Raw genomic sequence first — 7,258 nt, 5'->3', positions numbered from 1 at the left:
ATTTCTGCACGAAAGAACTTGTGTTCCATGGGAGCACTATGGCGATAAATGATCACCTGAAGATGAAGCATGTTGTGACTGAGTTTGATCACGCTGAACAGAGAGCTTCGTCTAGCTAAGCTAACATCGGCGCTAACACAGCTAGCTCTGCCGCGGCTGTCATTACTGCGCTGTTTGGAGATGAACCAGAAGATCTGCAGCAGATCCGTGTCTACGGCGCTTCTGTCTGCATAGTGAACGTTTCATAATCTGCGCTCTTCTAACCAAACGCCGCGAGGACGGCGCGGATAATGAGTTTACACTGGAAATGAACCGCTCGTCCGAGGCTTCATCCATATTCTGCACCGGGATCACGTCGTCCGGTTCGAAGAGCGGATTATGAAACATTCACCGCAGACAGAGAGGCTGTGTGTCGGTACGGATCTGCAGCAGAGTTATGGAACGATTTAAAACTACGAGTCCCAGAAGTGAAGGAGCTCACCTAAAAGTCCAGAGCTAAGATTACAAGTGTAGCATTACATTATCTGCATTAAGCTACAATTAAATGTAACCTAAAGTCACAAAAATGACAACAAACAGCAAAACAACCACAACATTAAAGAAGTAACACAGATTTAAGGGTTCTCCCCCAAACTGAAAATATGAAGTATCGGTCTGCGCATGTGCAGTGGATGTAGGTAGTGAAAGAATGAAAGTACTAATGTACATTCTAACATCCCCTAATTTTCCCTTTTTAAAAAATATAATTTTCTCCCTTTTTATTTTTTTTCTTTGTTTCTATGGGCATTCTCAGGTTTTATATGTATAGGAATATCTTCAGTTCAAAGATGTTATTAGTGTTTCGCTTTAATAAATGGGCCTCAGTGAGCAAATATTGTGAGTGTGTTTATATCTGCAAATAGCTTTTGAAATACTTTATAAATGTTTTATTAAATATATGTTTTAAAGCTTTAAAAAAGAATTGTAGGGTTTTAAAGAGTTTTCTGTTGTTGATTCGGATTACATTATTTGATTTAAGTCTTGTTTTAATGCCAGAAACAAATGAAGGACAAAACCTGCATGATTCATTAAAAGATTAATAAACTATTGTCTTTATTTTAGATAGAATATAGCTTACAGACCTCAAGTTTAAGGATAATAATGGTTAAGATGAGTGTTTTACATCCAGTCGCCGCACGAACCGATTAGTCGACTAATCGAAAAAAATAGTCGGAGATTAGTCGACTATTGAAATAATCGGTTGTGGCAGCCCTAATGGGAGGAGAAATACTTCCTCCTCACTATTAAGTTAAAAATACTCCACACTATAATAACTCTACAATGTGCAATATGCAGACTTGCATTTTTTCAAAAGTAGAATTTTTAGACTGAAATTTTGGTTTCAAATTTAAAAAGATTTTTTATTGACATATGACCTTAAAGAAAAAATTTTACTTGAATTTACTCCGTGTTTATGTGTTTTTATTTTAACCAATAATGCAATCTTCCAGATATGGCAGTCAACATCAACAATCTACAGAAAGACCTGAAGGAGCAGTTAGAAGGTGAGAAAAAATAAAAACCACTGGAACCATCAGTACTTTATTATCTGGTTTCACCTCATTTCTAATGTGTTTTTTTTATTTTATTCAAGCTGGGATAAACATGTTTTAATTAAGGAAATATAGAGAAATTTAAGCTTTAAGGGATATATTTAAACAGGAGTGTCAAACTCAATCTCACAGGGGGCCAAAATCCAAAACACACCTTAGGTCATGGGCTGAACAGGAGAAACATTTACTCTCAAATTACATTTCTAAAACTGTAAAAGCATAACTTTTTAACATTACTATAAGTAAAAACCGACAGCAATATTATTATAGAATAAATCAACTTAAACCTTAAATCATTTTTAACATTTTACTCTCCATAAAAATATATATTGTGTCAAAATTCTACAAGTTAGAAATAAGTGCAAGATAACATCAGGCCATTGATAACAATAAAAGAAAATGATCTGGAGGGCCGGATCCGGCCCCAGGCCCTTGACTTTGACACATGTATCATAAAAATTCTTTCTGGGTAATGCATTAATAAAAAGCGATTTTCTGTCACTCTTTAACACTGTCATGTCTAAGCAAAATGTCTGACCTGATTCAAGCAGCAACTCCTTTGATGCTCTTCTCTAGGGCTGGGGGATAAAACGATAATTGTCATTCTTGCAATATTACTTTTTTTCAATAGTGAAATGAGTCTATTGTGATATACTTTCATTTTAAATGAACATGGGAGAAACCCCCGGAAGACCCGCCCTTCTACTTCTTCTTCTGGAGTGGCTGATTGTAGGAGCCCAGACTGAGAGGGGGGGCACGTAGGCCCCGAATGATGACAAAAGGACACAACAGAAAACATTATTTCAGTAAACCAATAACCAATATACAATCGCAAATACTTTTATTTTTAATGTCAAGGTAACGATGTTTATATATTTTGTTTTGGAAACATCAGAACTATTCATATTAAGTTTAGATTTTTTTATCTTCTGCTGCACAGCAGAACCTGTAGTTTCTGTTCAGACGAAATTAGAAAACAATATAAAAATAACTGCAACATATTTGCTGCTTTAGAACAATGTTTTTAAGAATTAATTTTAATTTGAAAGGAACTTGTATGTGCTGCAGTCAGATTAAAATAAATCAGAAATTTTGTATAGCCTATTGAAAACATACCACCGTTGTGGTTTTACTATTGTGTACATTATGTATATGTACAATATTTATTAGAAATATTTAAATGTTCCTCACAGTTAGTTTCAATACTACAGTTAATACAAAAAATAATGAAAGTTAAATTTGAAGTAACTAAGATTTAATGGGGGGGCAAAGTTGAGGTGTAAAAATCTGAAGTCCTAAAGCTGTTTGCAATTAAGATTACTTTGAAAAATATAGTTATTTGGTTTATGTCGTTTTTAATATCGTTATTGCACAATATGAAAAAAACTATATCGTGATATGAAAAAACCCATATCGCCCAGCCCTACTCTTTTCTATTGAAAATCTGTTCTATATATTTGCTACAAGACTAAAAGTAATGGAAAGTGATGATCAACAAACTTGATCTTTCTTTTCTGTTTTTTTTTTTTTTTTCTGGCTTATAGCCACTCAAATTGGCTAAATTAAGTTTATTTATCATCAGTCTTGCATTTTTTCATTATAATTCTGTTTTTTCCTTTATGTTTTTTTTTTTTTTTTTTTTCCTCATTTATTTGATCAGAAGCAAAACTATCATACCCATATTATCCAATACCGGCTTTAAAATTGACTCTAGTCAAAGTACGCTTCCTGCTTAATGTTCCACTCTGACCATCTTGTGATCTGTTTCAAAAGTGTTACCATTGTGTTTTTTTTTAGAGATGATTGTACTGAACTTTTGTTTTCCAATTTAAAAAGATATTTTATTGAAATTTAAACTTGAATTTAATCATTTGTGTGTTTTATTTTAACCAATCAATGCAATTTTCCAGACATGGCAGTCAACATGAGCAATCTACAGAAGAACCTGAAGGATCAGAATAACAAGTTTGAAGGTGAGAAAAATGAAAACCTTAATATTTTATAATTGTATGATTTTATTTTTACCTAATTATTAATGTTTTTATTTTTATTTTTAAGAAGCTGGGATAAACATGTTTTAAAGAGATGGAGGTTTCCTGTCACTGTTTAAGACTTCTGTTCTTCTGTGATTCACATAAAATGTGGTAAAAATCCATCTTCAGTCTCCAGCTGCTCCCTCCTTGAGCTGAATTCTAGACTTCTAAACATTAACATCTTCACATTCCATTTAATGTTACACAGTTACTACACTGTTATCGTGTCTGAGCAAAGTGTTTGACCTTAGACTATCAGCAATTCATTCTTCTCTATTGAAAATCTGTTTCTTCTGTATTTGCTACAACACTAAGTTATAGAAAGTCATGATCAAATTTGAACTTTCTTCTGGCTGAGAGCCACTTAAATTAGTTAAATTCAAAGTTTATTTATCTTCAGTCTTGGATTCTGGTGTTATAATGCTGGTTTTTCCTTTTTTGATTTCCTCATTTATTTGATGAGAAGCAAAACTATCATCAATATTATGCAATTTAAAACTGACTCTAGTCAAAGTACGGCGCAAAATATCTGATTCTCCCAGTCAAGGAGCTGATGAACAAGAAAAAACAAACAACAATACCTGACTTCTTTTCCTATCATTTAAACTCTTGTTTTTACAATTTTTTGCAGCATAGATCCTCTTGAAATGGCTACAGTTAAAGTTTGCTGAAATCCAACCTGTGGAGGAAGTTATCCTGACAACTTGAGGTTGACTTCCTGCTTAATGTTCCACTCCGACCATCTTGTGATCTATTTCAAAAGTGCTCCCAGTGGTTTTTTAGAGAGGATAATGCAAATTTTCAGCCAAAATAAAACAAAAAAAAACAGTTGTTTTGTAGTACTCAGTCCGTTGGTGTGGAGTAAGGCCAACCACTTCCCATCATCCATCTGTTTACATGCTCTCCTGCTAGCTTACAGCCCCTCACACCCCCACGATGACATCAATGGTACAACAAAAACAGTGAGCATTGTTAGAGCTTTCCATCCGAACAGTTTTGATCCCGATTCCAGCTCAGAAGAGAAAAACAAAGACTTGCATGGATCTAGTCGTTTACAAGTGGATGCTTCAGAATGGAGTGGAGCAGAGAGATTGAGGGGTTTAGTCTGCTCCTGATCCATAACAATTTGGATGAGGAAATACTCAAAAATGCCGTTCTAAGTTTATTTCTCTGCACCTTCACCAGGAAATCAGTTGCCTTTTCCTGAAGCCGTCTTCTCAATATCCCCCTTATGCTTGTTCCATTCTCAGATACATTCAGGATCCTCCGTAAAATGTGGTTCAGATTCCTCACTAGAATGTTCTTTGACGTATGTCACTGCACAAAGTTAAACTCTAAATCAAATAAGCGTTTCTTGACCATCGTACACTGACTCACAACACAAAAAACACAGACACCCAGAGTCTGCAAGATTGATCTGGGGTGGGGGTAGTTTATAGGGAGAAATGAACATTATAATGGGTCTAAAAGGGTCTATAAAATGCAAAATCTACTTTTTGATCTTAATAAAATCTAAATATAGGGCCACCAGTTATAGACTTTTTGAGCGATATGAAGAAACTTCCAGTTCTGGACGTTGGACTGCAGACAGATCCTCTTCACCATGAAAGTAAAACATGAGGCTCAGTGTTTTACTAGAGGACACCTTAACACAAACACAGACAGAGCCAGAATCAAACTTTCCTAAACTTCTCGATCTCTGCAACATGATCAACCTCCCTAAAAGTGAATATTGCCATGTATCTGTTGAAATCTCTAGGATTGTTCATTTAAGAGCAAATCAATAATAAATTGGTTTCTATTGTCTTTCAGTCATCAATAAAACTCTTTTGGATGAAATAAAAAAACTGAAAATCAAGATTGAAGGTGAGAAAAGACATAAAATGAATGAACTATATCAGCTTACTTTGATCATGTTTACTTTTACCTTTTTTTACTTTTTAAAACTGGTACAGTATTAGATTTTAGTAGAAAATACCAATTTAACCCTGCAGTATTTTTGCATTCACTCCTTAAGGTAAACAGTGTCCTGAAACATGGAAAAGATTTGGAAGCAGCTGTTACTATAAATCCACTGAGGAGAAAACTTGGTTTGACAGCAGGAGTTTCTGTCAGTTTGTAGGAGCTGATCTGCTGGTCATCAACAGCAAAGAGGAACAGGTGAGTGTGTTGAATGTATATATTTGATAAATCTAACTTTTATTTTTCATCTCGTTAACCTGCATGTGAAGGCTGCTGCGCTGTGCTGAGAAGATCTGGTTGTTTGTGATGATGAGGGTCACTAGTTAGTGCACCCTCAAAAGAGATAAAAGACCTAAAATTAGCTGATCGGGGCGCTAATTGAAAAATAAAAATAGAGGCTGACATTAGGTTGCCTGAAGCTCTAATGTGAGTCTCTGAGGACTCTAAAAGACCTAAACAGAGAGCTGCCTGGAGCTTATCTGAAGAAAGACGTCATTTGCTGGACGGGGTGGAAACCGCCGTGTGTGACTGTGTGTGTGAGTGGGAATATCTCACAGTTTGAGAATTCCAACCTGATGATGGTTTCATGCACCAGTTCAGTGTCCTTGTGGTAGAGTGTCTGCCCTGAGATTGAAAGTTTCTGGGTTCAAACCACTGCCAAGTCATACCAAAGACTCTAAAAATGGGTCCCAGTGCCTCCCTGCTTAAAACTCAGCACTAAGTAGCTGGACTGGGGGGGGTTAACCACCAAATGGTTCCCGAGCACAGCTGTGTCTACAGCTCACCACTCCCTGAGGGGATGGGTCTAAAGCGGAGAACAAATTTCACACACTTAGGTGTGTGACAAATAGTGGGACTTTAACGACTGTTCAGTGGATGTATTAGACAAGATTTCTGCACTACACTTTGATGAGGTCAAAGTCAGAAGTCCCACTGAATAAGAGAATTACACGTTGTGAACTGTTTTCTCAGCTTGTTCTAGGCTCCCCTATCGGGACAACCACAGAAAATGGATCAAAATTGGGTAAAAAGCAAAGAATAAAAACAGGATCCACTGAAAACAGATTACCTTAAAATACATGAAAAGTAAACATTCTGGGTCATCCACCCATCTGTCCAGTTGGCAGAAAAAAAGTTGGATTTAATGGCAAATTAACTCCATCCAGATGTGTAAAAATAAAGAAAAACAAAAAAAGGATAAGAAAGAAATTTAAATTAAAAATAAAGAAAAAAAATGTTGTCAGACACATTTCAATGGTGTAATAAAAACTGAGGCTCTGCTGGAGTTTTTGGGGAGCAGAATGTAGAAGAAGAGGCCAGAGATGTGATGATGGACAAAGTGGGTTTTGGACCTGAGAGAGATGGTCAGCGTGAAATCAGGATCTCTCCTGTTGGTTGTGAGAAGGAATGAAATCAGATGAACAAAGGAAGTAGGGAAGTTTGAAGAGAGATTTTGGTAAGTTTTAGGAAAAAAAAAAAACGTTGGTTAAAAGAAGCAGCACACAGGTTGCAGACTGCAGACTTGTGCCGCTGGTGGAACAGGAGACACACAGACAGTGAGTGTGTCTCTACAAGAGGGAGAGAGAAAGAGAGAACTTGGTCCTTCGAGTCCTTGTTCACACAAGTTACTTCCAGCTTCTTGTGTCTTGTATTCTCCACCTGTATGTGTGC

The 7,258-nt window shown here is 36.1% G+C and overlaps 1 long non-coding RNA gene across 1 annotated transcript; it reads left to right on the top strand.

Moving 5' to 3' along the window:
• The first annotated feature begins 1,423 nt into the window (after positions 1-1,423).
• Positions 1,424-5,486, top strand: LOC118599350. The gene is made up of 3 exons (XR_004948655.1): positions 1,424-1,544; positions 3,503-3,565; positions 5,438-5,486. It is a non-coding gene; the product is annotated as an uncharacterized LOC118599350 (long non-coding RNA).
• Positions 5,487-7,258: the final 1,772 nt, after the last annotated feature.

This window comes from Oryzias melastigma, linkage group LG11 (assembly GCF_002922805.2).
Source record: "Oryzias melastigma strain HK-1 linkage group LG11, ASM292280v2, whole genome shotgun sequence".
NCBI classification, from domain to species: domain Eukaryota; kingdom Metazoa; phylum Chordata; class Actinopteri; order Beloniformes; family Adrianichthyidae; genus Oryzias; species Oryzias melastigma.
Note: the sequence above shows the minus strand (reverse complement) of the source record. Positions and strands in the feature narration are given on the sequence as shown.